The sequence below is a fragment of the Macaca mulatta genome, chromosome 13, assembly GCF_049350105.2.
Source record: "Macaca mulatta isolate MMU2019108-1 chromosome 13, T2T-MMU8v2.0, whole genome shotgun sequence".
NCBI classification, from domain to species: domain Eukaryota; kingdom Metazoa; phylum Chordata; class Mammalia; order Primates; family Cercopithecidae; genus Macaca; species Macaca mulatta.
The window spans coordinates 84,673,009-84,691,357 of NC_133418.1; the positions used below are offsets into that span (position 1 = coordinate 84,673,009).

Genomic DNA, 18,349 nt, shown 5'->3' on the forward strand with positions numbered 1-18,349 from the left:
TGCTGATGGAGCGTTGTCCCCCAGATCCTAGACCCCTCAGTAATTACTCAGAAATGTCAGTCTGCCTAGAAGCTATCCATTCTACCCACTTTCCTCTTACATTGCTGCAGTTTCAAGTATTCCCCTTGAGGTTTTAGAAATACTGTTTGTTTATCCAGCACTTAGACTCATCAGAGGGAGGGAGGCACTAGAGCATTCACATGGAATTCCTCCCCCACTTGAATATTTGTCAGGAAAAAAAATAGATTCAACTATAAATGTGCAGCAGAGTTGGTGCCTTCCCACTGTGAATGTATTTTCAAGTGCACGGACCAATCCACCACAAAGGAAAAATGCAATACCCTTCCAAAAATATACAGTGCTGATGTGATGTTGCATTCCTCTGTTGATTTTCCCAGAGCCAGGTTACAGGGCGATAGGCTCCATTTGAATGGATTTCTTAGTCTAAAACAGAGGTAAAATCAAGCACAAAGCCATGATGTTACTTTTTTTTTTTTTAAATACTAAACTTAGACTTGAGAAATCTTTCTTTTGTTTTTCTCTTTTTTGAGACAGGGTCTCACTTTGTCACCCAGGTTAGAGTGCAGTGGGGTGATCTTGGTCACTATAACCTCTACCTCCTAGGCTCAAGTGATCCTCCCATCTCAGCTGTCAAGTAGGTGGGACCACAGACACTCACTACCACGCCCAGTTTTGTTGTTGTTGTTTGTATTTTTGGTAGAAACAGGTTTTATCATGTTGATCAGGCTGGAATTGAACTCCTGAGGCTCAAGCAATCCACCCACTTTGGCCTCCCAAAGTGCTGGGATTACACATCTGGTCTTTATTTTCATGAATTGAAAATAGCTCTAGTAAGTTGTGAATTAACTCAGTTAAAGGTGTAGGGGTTTCCTTAATATTCCATGCATCACAGCTATGTTATGTAGAAACTAAGGGCAATGAAATGAGCCTTCAATGTCTGTATTCCTGCTTTTACTGGACATTCAATAGGCACTCATATCCATGTTTGGTGAAGGAATGAATGAATGATTTGGCAGAACTAACTTGTATATCTCTGCAACGATCTCAGATTTAGGAAAATAATCTTAAGTTTGGAATAAAGATCAAAGCCTCATTAACTTTGCTTTTATAAAAATGGAGATAGCAAAAAGTATACCTTGCATGTCAAGTTTCTCTCATCGGGCTAACTGCCCAGAGATAAAAATTTAGTCTCTTTTTATCTAAGTAAGTCTAGAAAGTCTTGAAGCACAAGTCATGGTTGTATTTGTATTCCTCTTTGGTTTCTTGTTATTTCTTGTAATTATAGATACCATGTTTTAAAATCTCTGGGTTTTGGTTTGCTTCTGCCTGGATGGATAAGGCAATACCCATGAATAAATGTTGAAAGAAGTGCCTAATGCAGAGAATTGGTGGCAGCTGTTTTTATGACATTTGCAGACCTTTGACATTCAAAACGGTATCCATGTAGAGCTCACAAAGGGAGAGTTGAGTTGCTGGGTGCAACTATTGTTCTTGTTAGTGGATGGAGATTTATAATTATACCCTTGTCTGCTCAGAGCACATGCCATAGGGAGAAGCAGCATAAACACAGGCAGCATGGCAGGCAATCCAGGACAACAATGAGGTTACAAATTATACAAAGCGATTTCACCATTCACGAAAGAAGCCTTATTTGCAAATATGAAATGAAATGTGGACCTTTTATCTTTATGTTTTAGTTTGTTTTCCAAAATTACATTCACAACTAAGCAGGCTTAAACATCTTTGATGTTTTCAGTCTGGCTTGTGGTAAAATTCTAGTGGACACATTTCTCCTCAGTATTCTCATATTCATATTTTCTCTCATTCTGTGTGTGTGTTTCTTCCTCTCTCTCTCTCAAACACACACATCCTTCTCACTTAAATTGTAAGGCATTACCACTTTATATAACAATATATTTAGTCAAAATTGAGACATCATAGCCCCATTATATTTATTTTTTGCAGATCTGCCCCGAAGTTAGCAGCAAACTATAGGAAATAGATCAGATTATTGAGTGGAACACTGCTTGGATTAGGAATTATGCATAATATTTTCTACATTTTATCCCAGTATTCAACAACATAAAAATATTGTTTTAGAATAAGAAAAAAACTTACATCTATTTTTCTGTCTGTTAATCAATCAATCTGGTCTTACTAGATTAGAACAAATAGGCAATGCTTATGGTGAAAAAGCTCATAGTCCTTACGGGCTATGGATGACAGGCCCCTCTCAAAGCCTGTGGGGTTCTTTTCTAAAGTAGAGGATTCAGGTGTCTGTCCCAGGCTCTGAATTGGGATTAGATGGACCACCTTCACACCCTTCCTTCCCTATTCTGTTGTGGTCTTCAGAATTTGAAAAAGCAGAAAGGTTAATCACACCTCAAGGTTAGGGGAGGTCAAAGGGGAACAGGTATTTATGGTCACATATCAGGTACTTTGCTCATGTTGTGCTTTTTAAGACCTGTGAGGAAGGAACTTATTATTTATTTTTCAATTTCAACTTTTATTTTTGATAGAGGGGGTACATGTGCGGGTTTATTGTGTGATGCTGAGGTTTGAGGTGTGGATCTTGTCACTCAGGTAGTGAGTACAGTACTGATAAAGTAGTTTTTCAACCCATGCCCCCTATTCCAGGTAGTCCAGAGTATCTGTTGTTCCCATGTTTATGTCCATGTATGCTCAGTGATTATCTCCCATTTGTAAGTGAGAACATGTGGTATTTGGTTTTCTGTTGCTGTGTTAATTCGCCAAGGATTATGGCCTCCAGCTGCATCCATATCACTGCAAAAAAAACATGATTTTGTTCTTTTTCATGGCTGTATAATATTCCATGGTATATATATATACCGCATTAGCTTTATCCAATCCACTGTTGATGGGCACCTGAGTTGATTCCATGCCTTTGCTATTGTGAATGGCACAGTGTTGAACATGCAGGTATGTGTGCCTTTTTGGTAGAATGATTTCTTTTCCTTTGGGTATATACCCAATAATGGGATTGCTGGGTTGCATAGGACCTCTGTTTTGAGTTCTTTAAAAATCAAGGAAGAAATTTATTATCTCTATTTTAAAAGTGACAAATATACATGTGGGTCACTTTTTTTTGAGTCAGGGTATCATTCTATCACCCAGGCTGGAGTGCAGTGGCATGATCATGGTTCACTGCAGCCTTGAACTCCTAGGTGGGTTCATGCAATCCTCCTGCCTCAGCCTCCTAAGTAGCCGGGAGTACAGTCAGGAGCTACCATGCTCGACTTCACTTTTAAACTGGAAAAATGTGCTTGGTACATAGCGAATGCTCAAAAATATTTATGGAATGAATTATTCTAGTAATACAAATTTATATGGCTTTGCATAGCTTATATATCTGTATATTTACACAAAAAAGTATTCATAAATGCACATTCGTGTCCAAACACGTGAACAATAGAGAGATAGCCCCTCTGGGACTTGTTGGATATAGCAGGAATTTTTTTATTTCTCTAATACTGCAGTGGAGTTTGATTCAAAAACTCTTCTTAACCAATCCAAATAATGTCATTTCCCAGCTGTGGTGTTGCATTGGGTCCAGTTCAAGTGCCAAAAGCTCAGGCGAGAGGAAGCCAAAACAATCACATCCTGAATGGTTAGAGTATTTTCTGCCCATCATCACTGTATGACACACCGTCTCAGGGGCCTTCTAGAGCCTGGGGAGTCCTCCGCTCCACCAGAGACTTGACTTGGCACAGAGCCTGCCACGTCGTCAGCCCTTAACAACAGTTACCTAATAAGTACTCTCTGTATCTAAGGATAATCATTTCCCACTCATATTTTATAACTGTGAAGGCTTCCTTTCCCCCAAATATTATGCCATAACTATGTGCACAAAATGATATACTGGAGTCCCAATTCATCATCAGATAGTTTTAAGCCATAGATGTTTCCCAGGCTCTTGACTTGGAGGTAAGCACTGGTTTCACAGTTGGCTTCATTATGAGCCTGGGACATTTGATTCGCATGACTTCAGATTACAGAAGAGGTGAAGCAATGGTTACAAATCAAGAAAACTTACTCTTCTTACATTAAGATATTACTTCAGTTTCCATGGGTAAAAGTAGTAATCTACATGCAATCAACATATTTAGTGAGGCGATACATACACTAAGGAGGATACTGAAATTTTATTTCATTTAGCAAATTGTACTTCACTCCTGTGACAATGTAAGTGGGGAATAAAAGTTCAGATATTCACATTCAGAATATGATTTCTTTCCTTTATGAAAGAATGTCCCAGTTTAACTGGCAGCAGAAAGGGCTGTATTTCACAAGGCAGCATAGTGACTGTGCATGGGGGGAGGAGAGTCAGAAACCCAACCTCCAAAGCAGCCCTGCCACATTTACTTGTGTACCTCAGACAAATCACCTAACTTTTTTAGGCATTGGTTCCCTAATCTGTAAACGCAATGGGTTGAAATAGAGGTCCTTTATGTCTCTTAGCTCTTAAAACATTATAGCCCTAAATCTATTCACCTCATGTCAATAGAAAGCCCAAAGATGACAGAAATTAGGAAAAATCTCCAGATAACTCAGTGATCTTGGTGTGTGCCACTTAGACAGCTAATGGTCAAATATACTTCCATCAACAATAGGAGTTGTGATTGGACAATATTTAAAAAGCTAGAATTGGGGTACTGTGTTCACTTTTTAAATAAACCTACTTTATACCCCTTTTTGCATACTTGACATTTGCTGACTGTTGTTTCCTATTTAGATGAAGATTATATGGTGTGATGTAGTCAGATTCTAGTTGGCAAATTTCACTAAATAATTTAAAAGCCTCCATAAATTTCTTTTTTTTTTCTGCTACAATTTCATTAAAATTCATTTGGGGAACTACACTGCTTCAATAATAGAATTGTATCTTATGTTTTGGAACTGTTTCCATGACAACAATAACAGGTGCAAGTTCTCATATATGCTTATGTTCATTTCAAAGGTTACTGCAATTATCCCTGTAAAGGTAAATTTCACTGCAAATAACATCCAAGTACCTACATTGTTACTTTTAGGAGAAAATGGCTTCTATATATAATGATATACATTAATTTCCTCCAGATGAAAAAAGAAATTAACTCAAGTATTGTTCAGGGATTTTACTTCTTTTATAATTTGTATAATAGAAACTCACACTTAACTTCATAATAGACTATACAGATTTAAGAAATATAAAAGACTGGTTGCATAGCTCTAGATTGGGGAATATTGCCAGTAAGAAATAGAAGACAAAGTTGGACAGTAATGGAAAATTACTAGGACTGCTTGCACAAAGGCCATTCATTGTGAGGATGTAAGGTTAAATTCCCTTCCCTATCCTCCCCTAATCCCCAATCTCTTTGTGTAAATAGAGGCCATTCAAAAGGCACACCACTCTGTATAAACTTTGTTATCCCTTGAAAAAAAAAAACTAGACAAAAAAAAATAACTGGCACCATATTCCCATGCTCCATCTCTCTTAAAATAATACAATCTCTCTGTAATCAGAACATCTATGTGCCAACCAAAAGATGACACACCTACCTGTATGCCCCTGATTTCCTCTGCCTTCCATTACATCTCTACAACCTAGGTGCCCAGAGTTAAGAGTTTAAAAGAAGGCAGAGCACAAATTCTTTTTGAAATGTTCAAAGTCTCCTAAGGTTTTCCGTTTCCAAAGCTCCTTAACTAGATCCTGACAGTTTGTACTTTGACCTTCAGTGATCTACCACCAGTCCCAGGCCTTGCTTAATGTTTTGAACTGGACCCCATTATCTGCTAAAATCTTCCTGGCCTGCTTAATCTTTATAGGTGATACTTTGGAGGGTGGCTGTCCATTTCTCTCAAAATGGTTACATCTAGTGCCCCTCTTTTCACCCTCTCTTTTTTATTTTCTTTGAGTCCAGGTTGAACTTCCTGGCCTGTTTAATCTTAAGACACAGCCCATTCTATTAGATTCTTCATCTCAGACACTTTATCTTACTCCTGTTTGCTCTCACACCTCCAGTTCCTAGTCGAGTACTTCCTATATTATAGGTATTCCAGGCCAGTCCAGGGACAGCCGAGTTTGGTTCCAGTGGCCCTAACCTAGGCTAGATTCATTCAAATGAGAATGCTGAAATAAGAAAATAGGTTCCCAAAGTAAGTTGCTTATATAGGTGATTGTAAAGGTGGATGCTATTGATGTAGGTGTTGCTAGTTCTTAATGAAAAATACACACACCAGATGGCATCTTAACCTGAGGGGTTTGTCTTCCAAGTGAGATTTATGTGAAAGAGATGAGAAAATATAATTGTCCAAAGCTCAGGAGAGGAGATCAGCGTAAGGAGATCTGCAGAAGAATTCATTGTAAGACAAAGGTGAGAACACTCAACTCATGATAGATGAAAAACCCATTTGAAGTGAGTTCTGGAAGACAAGAATGAATAGTTCAACCTAGACTCAAAGAAAATAAAAAAAAGAGAGTGAAAAGAGGGGGACTAGATGTAGCCATTTTGAGAGAAATGGGCAGCCACCCTCCAAAGTATCACCTATAAAGATTAAATGGGGAGATTTGAAATCCTCAGCAACCCTAAAGACCTGTAGATGTGGATCAGGTATATCCCCAAACAATTAGATGTGAATGCCAAAAGTGCAGTGAACATTTTCCATTTCTTACATATGCACATTTTCCATTTCTTACATATGCACATTTTCCATGTCTAATATATGTGCATGTCTAATATACACATATTACACTCTTCAGAATTTAACTCCATTTTACTTCTATACTTGTCATGGCACTTTTTTCAGCTCAGAAAATAACTGTGCCAAGAACCAGCACCCCTCTTGTGGAAGTGGCATTTCTCAGTCTTCTGGAAACTGAGCATTCCTTATCTTATACCCTAAGACAAAGCAGGCCAGGGAGAATGTAGAAGCAATGAGTCCAGTTCTGAGAATCAAGCAAGGCCTAGGAGAAGTGGCAGGTCACTAAATATTGGGCTTCATTTCCAACCTACCGCTTGGTTTGATGATAAAGTCTGGACACTTGACTGTTTGTGCATCACACAAAACAGGCTTGTTTCAAACCATACCATTTATGCTTTCCACATAGATGGCAGCAGATACGTGCATGTGGAGAACTCCCTCCCATATGAGGCAAGTTTTCAAAAAATGACAAAGTGGCTCTTTTAAATGTAGAGTGAAGAGAACCATCATAGTAATCTGTTTATGAAAGTACATTTTTTGTTCTTGTAAGCTGTAAGTAAATATGGTATAGAACAGAACTGGATTTGCTTCCAACATTTTGGATTAAATTTTATATGAGTATCTATATATGTTCATTAATTCTATATGATAATTTATAGTTTTAAAGAAAAGCTGATCACATAGTAGCATTTGTATTCTTTGAACCATTTCTAATTTGCACACATCTATCATGTATATCCTTTATAGTGACTAAGAGTTAAAGTAGAAAGCCATAATTGTCTCACTTGTTGAATGAAGATTGTGAAACAGGTGAAGGCAAGTGTTTATTTTGTTTTACCTTGTGGATCTAAGCAGCATTTCTCACTTGAGCCGAGGTGCACCGTGTGGCTGTGATAATGAAAGCCATCCTCTGGGCTGCTTATAAAGAAGCACTGATGGAATTAGAATGAGGTAGTAAAGGTCACAGCATTCTAGGAAGTGTTAAAGGGATGAAAAAAAGTGATAACAGCGAGAAGCTTATGTGTGTGGCACAGGCTTTGTTTGGAGCCAAGGATTTCTATAAACAAAAGTAGGGGAAGACAAGACACACCTAGTAAAACTAAAATCTTTAGAGGAACCTGTAATGTTTCTGGACTAGCGGGACCTTCCTGTCATCCAGTACTCTTATCATCATAGGATGGCTTGTCTTTCAGCCTGGAGTCTAAGAAGAAGCTCCCAAGTGGGGATCTAGAGATGGATTGTAGCCCTCGCTCTGATGATGCCAGCTCTGGAACCTGTAACCAATCAGTTCTTTCTTCAGTTTCAAATTTGAATAATAAGAGTTCTGGTTTAGTTGATGTCTAAGATTTTTCCCAGAACAACAACATAAAAGATATGTGATTCCATCAAATAAGATATGAACTTCTTTAGATTTTGCTACTGTTGTTATAATCATCAGTAACTAGACTTAGGTTAACCTACATACTTTCGCCTAATACATTTTTACATGTGCATAACTGTTTTTTAAAGAACCAAACACACAACACAAGGAGGCAAAACGTAAGGTATAAGATATAGCACACAAATCTTGCCAGGCTAGTTCTAGAAGCATCTCTAGAAAAGTATAGTTGTTTGGTTATGCTGGAAGGATCATAATGAACCTTTCCAGGAAAGGATGGAACGTGGAGATGATACACACTAACAACATTGATGCAGTGTTGTGAAAATATGGGAGAGCTATAAGGACTTATTTAGGAGATTTGCCATTGGAGAGTCTTGCAAACAATATCAACTTTTGACTGACTGAATGAATAATGTTTTGCAGCTGCACAGATAACACAGAAGAGAGTTTAATGCAAGGACAAGTTCTATTCAGCTTTGAAAAGAATTAAGGAGATTCTCTAACAACAGATTTTTTGAAGTGTTTTCTCTAATTAATTCCCAAGTTGTGATTGGTATCTGTAATTACAAATATATTTATTTATAGGAAAATATATTTCTGTTGAACAGTAGCAATTTCATTTTATCATTACAATTGTGAAAATAGTATTCATGCAACTTAGTAGGGTCAGGTCTTTCAGTATCTCTAATTGGTACCTTTTCCACTCAAGTTTCATCCCTTTGTTAAGGAACCAATTCAATTCACATGTGATCAGCAGCCAGGTAAACAGCTTTTAGGGCCATGGTCAAAATGAAAGCTAGAAATCAGTTCAGCTTTATGGTTATGGTTATTAATGTATAAAATAAATATAATTTGCTAGCATGTGAACATTTTGGCACTGCATGTAACCATTATGAAATTAACCATAATGATGGCTTGAGTGTGTGAAAAGATTATGCTTGCTTTTCCTTTCTTATGGTTAATAAAAGCAGGCAATTTAGCAAAATATGTTATTTGCAAGAAGAACTGTAAAGTGAACACCTTCCATATAATCAAAACATTCTGCAAATTCCTTTAACAGTAAGTATAGCTTGATTCCACCCTACTCCACCCCTGACACCTCACCTTGGATCGGTGATAAAGTCTAGCTACTTGACTGTTTGTGCATCAAAGTAGGTTAACTTTAAACTGCTTTGAGGCTCACCTACCATTTCTGCGTCCAACATAGATGGCAGCAGATATCTGCATGGAAAAGCTCCCAGCCACCCAAACCTTTAATGAGGACTAGAATATGGCAATAATGGAGTTGGCCCACAACGAAGACCTAGGGGTCTTTCATTAAATGAAGTTCAGTGATGCCAACACATGACTGCCTACGCCAGGTCCCACAGCAGGGCTTTTGCCACTGTGGGATTTTGGCTGCAGCCGTTGGCTTCTGCTGTTGAATTCCCCAGCTTTGTTTCATAGACAGCTGCAGCTGCCTCCAGTTGGCTTTAATTCCAATGTCATGCCAATGTAGACAGCAGCATTTCCGCATCATGTAGCCCTAAACATGAAAACTAAATGTATCTATGCTGCTTTAAGTATAAGAATTCTCACATAAGCGTATTTGATTCTTGTGGTGTATATGTGATCTTTGCATAGGCATATTTAAAGCTAATGTCTACTGCAGGAAGGTAAAATTATTATGTATATGATGTCAAAGCTTGGGTAACCTTTACACTGCGATGAAAATATATGTGATGACTTTCATAATTCTGTATTCAATAGCAGTGGACAGGACTTTGTCAACACTCGCACTGATAAGAGGCAGTCATCAAGACAAATTATTTTTTAATTAAATAAATAATTGCATTAGAAAAAAGTAAATTTAAGCCCACATGATAAATAATCTCATTACATTTCCACTTGTGGGTATTCATTCATCAGCACGATCTGAATTTTATGTATGTAAAACATGGGTAGTAACCATTTCTAGACTTGAAGCCCTTTGAAGACAGGGAGTAGCTCATTGTTTGAGTTTCTCCTAAGATACAGGAAAAAACTGAATCTAAACAACACAACGAACTTGTTGGTCATAATATATAGCACTGCGCTGTCATTGTTTGGTTAGTACCTTAGTCCTGGGCATATGATTAGAGACAAAAAGGCACAACCCCTAATTCCAAAGAACCTCATCAAAGAGATTTATTATTATTATTAAACTTTTAAGTTTAGGGGTACAAATGCAGGTTTGTTACATAGATAAACTTGTGTCATGGGGGTTTGTTATACAGATTATTGCATCACCTGGGTATTAAGCCTATTATCAATTTCTTTCCTGATGCTCTCCCTCCTCCCACCCTCCACCTTCCAACAGACCCCAGTGTGTGTTGTTTCCCTCTGTGTTCATGTGTTCTCATCATTTAACTCCCACTTATAAGTCAGAACGTCGTATTTGGTTTTCGGTTCCTGTGTCAGTTTGCTAAGGATAATGACCTCCAGCTCTCCCATGTCCCTGCAAAGGATGTGATTATTTGCATATGCTATGACTAGGGTATAAAGAAAGGAAAACAGAACACTCTGTGAGATCAGAGTATAGTACTCATTCAACCGCAAGCTGGAGTGGTGAGAAAGAAAAACAGTAGGGAAGCTATTCTATTATAGACAGGGCCCCTGTTTTCTAGTTGCAAATAATTTTGCTGTGGAGACTGTATTAACCCACAAAACAAGGAACTGTAAAGAAGTACAAACTTAAATGTTGAATTTTAAATAGGAGTTCCTTGTTATATAAAGAGTTCAAAGAAAAGATCAGAACTTTTGACACCCAGCCAGAATAATCCAGAAAATCCCCTGGAGAAAGAGGGTCTGGAAGTATTACTGTCCACTGCCCCATTTAAAACTTGATGGTGAGCCCCATCATGTAATGTCCCTGTTGTTAAAATGTCTCTTAGTTGTGTGATCATTTTCTAGCTCTGTGTTTTTCAAGAAAGCTATTTTGACATAGAACAGTATTAGATTTGTTTTGACCACATGTTTTATTATAGCTCCAGGCCATTACATTAGCAGTGTTACTACACTTGCCTTCTATTAATAGATGCTCATTAGTGGCACTTCCATTAACTAATTTCGGGATTATACTAAAAGCTACCAAGTAATCTTTTAGATCATTCATTAGCAGTTGGATGCCTGCATTTGCTACTCTTACGGACATTCAAGTGTGTACACATTAGTCAAAGATGCTTCCACTTCATCTCTGAAGGAAACAAAATGTAAGTCTGTCTAATACCTACACTGTGGGCTCTTCTCTCCTGCCCCTAGAGTGGAGGGGAGCAAGGTGGAAGAATCCAGACCCTTTCCAGAATCCTGAGTGACTGTAGTTCCCTCCTTTGTAGAAGAAGGATTTAGAGGCAAGATCTTACAGATGTGTAAGATCTGTGTACAGAAGCCAGATTATTCTCAAGTACCTTGGCATTCTAGACTTTCCCAGTGCCTAAGCAGATGCATGATTCCTGCATACAGTCTATACATTTCCAAGCCTTCATTATTGTTTCTTATGGACCACAATGCTGACCCTAGAAATCATGGAAGTTTGCAGCACAATGAATATACATGCCATGTAATGCATCCAAACCTCTAGCCTCTCTTGAGCCTTGGAGCATTATGTAATTACAGAGAAGTTGCACAAATCCAGCAAGGCTCAGTTTGAGCAATTACACGGTAATAATGGAGCCAGACCAATTTGCCATCCTTTGCCCTTCCCATTGCCCAGCAGGCTCCCCTGTGCTTGTGAAGTAGCTGTCATAGCAAGGCCCGACTTTTAGAGGGAAAGCAATAAAACCAACTGTCATCTCATGTAATGTAAAATAGGTAAGTTATCCAGACTAATTGGAAGCAAAGCTGGCTTGAGAATTCATCATAAGCCTGTGTGGAAAAAAGTATTGTTTACCATCTTATTTGCTTGCTTGCTAAGCTAGTAGAGCTCACCAATTATGTAAAAGCATCAGAATTGTCTGCAAAGCAATGTATAAATAGAGCAACTCTAACGCTGAAGCTTGCCATTCAAGTGATAAACATGCTTGTCTGTGTCTAGCAGCTCATAAAATTACACCAGAGGAATCTGTTTATCCAAGTGAGGCCAAGGTAAAGTGTGATGCTTAAGTTGTGGTGTCACCAAAAGGCAACTTTGGGAGGGGCTTTCACCTCCCCATCTGTTTCCATCAGCTACCCCAACCCCCACTGGAACACTGTCTAAGAAAAAATAAAGGATTTAATAGACATAGGCAAGCGCAGCTTTAAGATTAAGTTCCCTGTTTTAACCTGATTTCCATCCTGAGCCCTTTACACAGAAATTAGGCATCCTTTATTGGGTGCAAGAGAGATTCTGCAAGATTCATTATAGTCTTTAACTCCATCCCACCTCTAGTGCCTTTTCCCCAGTCACCACATTCTTTTGTTTAAATAAAAAAAGAAAGAAGAGAATAGGACAAATGCCATTGTCTAGCCAAGAGAAACTATTAGTAGTCATTAATATGGTAAAAAGAACTAGCACATAGATGAGTACCCACTGTGTGCCAAATACTATTTTAAATACCTTATGTATACTTCCTTATTGAATATTCAAATTCAATGTGAGATACTTTATCATTTTATGGAAATGAAAGCTTAGCAAGGTAGTATGCTCACAGTCACATGACTAGCCAGAATTAAAGCCACTGGCATGCAAACTCCTATGCTGTTTGCTGTATACCCTGCTTGACAGTAAGTAGATTCCTTGGTTTCTTTTGGACCAGTCACTCAGAAGATAAAGTGGGATACAGTTGGAAATCCTATAGTTACTCAAAACCTAAGACTTCAACCCTTCAGGAAAGCTGTTGTGTTAAATAGAAAAACTAAGAAACCAGAAATGATAGGTCCGAGTTCTATCCCTTGATCAGTCAAACATGAACTTTACTCTCACCTTCTACGGAAGATGAGACAGTATTCCTACTTCAGGAGTTGTAAAAATTAAGCAAATCTCAAGCCTGATAATAAGTATCTGTTCATATCCTTTGCCCACTTTTTGATGGGGTTGTTTTTTTCTTATAAATTTGTTTAAGTTGTTTGTTTGTAGATTCTGGATATTAGCCCTTTGTCAGATGGACAGATTGCAACTCATCTTCCGCAGAAGATGGGGCAATATTCCTACTTGAGTTGTAAAACTTAAGCAAATTTTAAGCCTAATAACTCAGAATCACTTGTGCAGCTTTAAAAATGTCACTTGCCTAGCTCTAACTCAAAGCCTAAGGAATCAGTTTGTCTAGTGGGTGATGGGTTGAAGTAGGTAGGCAATTATGTGTTTCTTTCATTTCCATGGATGATGGAACTGCAGAGCCATGGTAACCATGGATCAGATGAGGTATGTGAACCTCAAGCCACTTAGCATAGTGCCAAGAACACATTAAATCATTCTTACTCTCCAGCTATGACGTCTGTGTTATCTCCCTGGTATTCTGCCTCTTTTCTCACAAAATGATGGAAATGTATCGCTTGGGAACCTCCAGTTCTAAATAGTGTAATAATTAGGGGCTTTGGGGATGACCAGATTCCAAGAAAATCTTATGAGAGACAAAGTACATTGTTGGCCTCTCTGACTCTGCCTCTTGAAGCCTTTTAATAGGGCCTCTGTCTTTTCAAACCTCCCCAGGACTCCAACCCATACTAGACAGCCTCATCTCATCCCAGGCATATACCTTTGCTATTCAATTAAAAGAGTATGGTTTTAAATATAGCATAGTATTAAAAGAGGTTTGCCCTGTTTCTGTAACCATCAGAATCACTTATGCTAAGTAATTGGCTAAAGTAATCCACCTCACTAGACAATTAGCTATCATTTCCCTGCCGAATAACATCATGTATGAGTCCCTACGAAGTGAAAATTCCAGGCCTTTTAATATAGCTGTGGTGGATGTAGTCATGGCTACACCATGCTGGGCCCACATCACTTATATAGCTACTTATGTCATGTTAGGGCAAGGTCTGCTCTGATTTTTGGAGGCTCCTCCTGCTTTGTCTCTCACGGTAACAGAAACAGGGCAAACCTCTTGCTTATCCTCCCCAACTTCTCCTATTATAAATTAGAACATGATCACTTCTAATACACTGACAATCCAGCAGATTAGGGAAAAAGCAGTTCTTGTGATTTAAAAAAAAAAAAAAAAAAAAAAACAGTTACTTAATTGAAGTGAATCAGATATTTGTCATTTGTATGTGTGACTTACTGCTTTCTGTTTGCTGTCCTGAGCCCAACATCTAGTATTGTGATATTGTGACATGGTTTTCAACAGAGCACGAGAAACTAGTTGCAAATTGGTCTTTTTTACCCACTAGTGATTTCCAAAACCTAGGGAGAAAGAAAAAGAGGTACAAGAGAGTTTTAATATTTCCCCTGGAAAAGAAATCATCCAAATAGCAATGACTAATACTTAAGACACTCAGACTTTAAAAAAAAAAAAAATATATATATATATATATATATATATATATATATATATATACTTTAAGTTCTGGGATGCATGTGCACTACATGCAAGTTCATTACATAGGAATACATGTGCTATGGTGGTTTGCTGTACTCATCAACCCGTCATCTACATTAGGTATTTCCCCTAATGCTATGCCTCCCTTAGTCCCCCACCCCCTGATAGGCCCTGGTGTGTGATGTTCCCCTCCCTATGTCCATGTGTTCTCAATGTTCAACTCCCACTTATGCGTGAGAACATGTGGTATTTGGTTTTCTGTTCCTGTGTTAGTTTGCTGAGAATGGTGGTTTCCAGCTTCATCCATGTCCCTGCAAGGGACATGAACTCATCCTTTTTTATGGCTGCATAGTATTCCGTGGTGTATATGTGCCATATTTTCTTAATCCAGTCTATCATTGATGGACATTTGGATTGGTTCCAACTCTTTGCTATTGTGAATAGTGCCGCAATAAACATACATGTGTATGTGTCTTTATAGTAGCATGATTTATAATCCTTTGGGTATATAACCACTAAAGGGATTGCTACGTCAAATGGTATTTCTAGTTCTAGATCCTTGAGGAATCGCCACACTTTCTTCAATAATGGTTGAACTAATTTGCACTCCTACCAACAGTGTAAAAGGGTTCCTATTTCTCCACATCCTCTCTAGCATCTGTTGTTCCCTGACTTTTTAATGATCACCATTCTAACTGGCATGAGATAGTATCTCATTGTGGCTTTGATTTGCATTTCTCTAATGACAAGTGATGATTGCTTTTTTTATGTTTATTGGCTGCATAAATGTCTTCTTTGAGAGGTGTCTGTTCATATCCTTTGCCCACTTTTTGATGGGGCTGTTTTTTTTCTTGTAAATTTAAGTTCTTTGTAGATTCTAGATATCAGCCTTTTGTCAGATGGATAGATTGCAGTTATTTTCTCCCATTCTCTAGGTTGCCTGTTCACTCTGATAATAGTTTTTTACTGTGCAGAAGCTCCTTAATTATATCCCATTTGTCAATTTTGGCTTTTGTTGCCATTGCTTTTGGTGTTTTAGTCATGAAGTATTTGCTCATACCTATGTCCTGAATGGTATTGCCTAGGTTTTCTTCTAGGGTTTTAATGGTTTTAGGTCTTATGTTGAAGTCTTCACTCCATCTTGAGTTAATTTTTGTATCAGGTCTAAGGAAGGAGTCCAGTTTCAGTTTTCTGCATATGGCTAGGCAGTTTTCCTAACACCATTTATTAAATAGGGAGTAATTTCCCCATTACTTGTTTTGGTCAGGTTTGTCAAAGATCAGATGGTTGTAGATATGTGGTATTATTTCTGAGGCGTCTGTTCTGTTCCCTTAGTCTAGATATCTGTTTTAGTACCAGTACCATGCTGTTTTGGTTACTGTAGCCTTGTAGTATAGTTTGAAGTCAGGTAACATGATGCCTCCAGCTTTGTTATTTTGGCTTAGGATTGTCTTGGCTATGTGGCCTCTTTTTTGGTTCCATATGAAATTTAAAGTAGTTTTTTTCTAATGCTGTGAAGAAAGTCAGTGGTAGCTTGATGGGGATAACATTGAATCTATAAATTACTTTGGATGGTATAGCCATTTTCATGATATTGATTATTCCTATCCATGAGCATGGAATGTTCTTCCATTTGTTTGTGTCCTCTCTTATTTGCTTGAGCAGTGGAGTTCTCCTTGAAGAGGTCCTTCACATCCTTTGTAAGTTTTATTTCTAGGTATTTTATTATCTTTCTAGCAATTGTGAATGGGAGTTCACTCATGATTTGGCTTTCTTTTTGTCAATTGTCGCTATATAGGAAGGCTTGTGATTTTTGCACATTGATTTTGTATCCTGAGACTTTGCTGAAGTTGTTTATCAGCTTAAGGAGATTTGGCTGAGACTGTGGGGTTTTCTAAATATACAATCATGTCATCTGCAAACAGAGACAATTTGACTTCCTCTCTTCCTATTTGAACACCCTTTAATTCTTTCTCTTGCCTGATTGCCCTGGCCAGAACTTCCAATACTATGTTGAATAGGAGTGGTGAGAGGAGGGTATCATTGTCTTGTGCCGGTTTTCAAAGGGAATGCTTCCAGCTTTTGCCCATTCAGTATGATATTGGCTGTGGGTTTGTCATAAATAGCTCTTATTATTTTGAGATACGTTCCATCAATACCTAGTTTATTGAGATTTATTGAGAATTTTTAGCATGAAGAGGTGTTCAATTTTATCAAAGGCCTTTTCTTCATCTATTGAGATAATCTTTTTTTTTTTTTTTTGGCATTGGTTCTGTATATGTATTTGTGTAAGTTGAACCACCCTTGTATCCCTTGAAGCTGACTTGATTGTGGTGGATAGGGTTTTTGATGTGCTGCTGGATTCGGGTTGCCAGTATTTTATTGAGAATTTTTGCATCAATGTTCATCAGGGATATTGGCCTGAAATTGTCTTTTTTTGTCGTTGTGTCTCTGCCAGGTTTTGGTATCAGGGTGATGCTGGCCTCATAAAATGAGTTAGGGAGGAGTCCCTCTTTTTCTGTTGTTTGGAATAGTTTCAGAAGGAATGGTACTAGCTCCTCTTTGTACCTCTGGTATAATTCAGCTGTGAATCCTTCTGGTCCTGGGCTGTTTTTGGTTGATAGAACTTTTTTTTTTTTTAACAAAAATTTAACTATTAAGAAGTGGGCTTTTACTAAGCTCTTTTTCTTCCTCATCTAGTCTGAACCTGTGGCAATCTTGCATCATTCTGTAAGCATCAAGCAGCCTGTCAGGAAAAGGATGAACAAAAAAGAACTAGAAAGAGCGAGACAAACACAGAGAGCTCCAAGCCAAGAAGACTTTTCACCGCCCCCACATCCATGCCCTAAAATAGACATAAAACTGCACATGCTTATAATTCATTGGCCAGGTTAAGAGTTAGCAGAAATTAATAGCTGAGTGCTTCTTTCTTAATGGAACTACTGCTTTGTCAGGAAAATAAAACAGAAAAACTGCAAAATTAAACTAGTCTCCAGATCAGCTGGCTAGCTGGCCAGCAAGTGGCAAACAAAGTGCACAGAGATCTGTGCCCAAAGGCTGCTCAATTTAGGACCTTCCCAACAAGCACCCAAATGGTGATGATGGCTAAGCATTGAGCTTAAACATGACTCACTAATGACCTCCTTTAAAAATAGTGCTGTTCTTCCCTTGCACAAGAGGTGAAAGAGCCAAGTCAGAGATGTCTCAGCTGTCAGAGTTGGCACTCCCATGGAAGCCCAGATAGCTGTAATTTATTTTTTCTCTTTTTTCTTTCCACTTTCTTCTTCTCTCCACTGTTTGCCTCCTGCTTCTTCCTCTCATCTTTCTCCTCTTCCTTTGTTTCTTTTTCTTAAAAAAAAAAAAAAAAGTCTATTCTGTTTTAGTAAAAATTATTCTCCTTTTCATGCCCATTGCTAGCCAGCTGAAAGGTCACAGGTTCACGGATATAACAAGAGCCAAGAAACTTTGGGCTCATTGACCTGAGATAAAAATTATACATAAGAAATGGAGATCTATCAATCTCAGATAAGAAAAAATCTTATTTACTTGGCATAATGTCAGTCAAATTTTGCCCTAACCAAATGTTGGCAGAAAGATACATTGATTTTCTTAAAAAAAAAAAAAATCCTATAGTAGGGAGGCTCTATTGGAGCTAAATCACATTTTTCAAGCAATCTCATGCATAGCAAACAAATCACATCTCTCTCATCAACTAGGAATTGCTAATTAAGATACTGATTTTATTCTTTTCTATTTCTCAAACTTAAAA

General features: G+C 38.0%; 1 protein-coding gene across 17 annotated transcripts in view; it reads left to right on the forward strand.

Moving 5' to 3' along the window:
- The window catches only part of SLC8A1 (solute carrier family 8 member A1), a 493,745-nt gene that overhangs the window by 370,487 nt on the left and 104,909 nt on the right, over positions 1-18,349 (forward strand).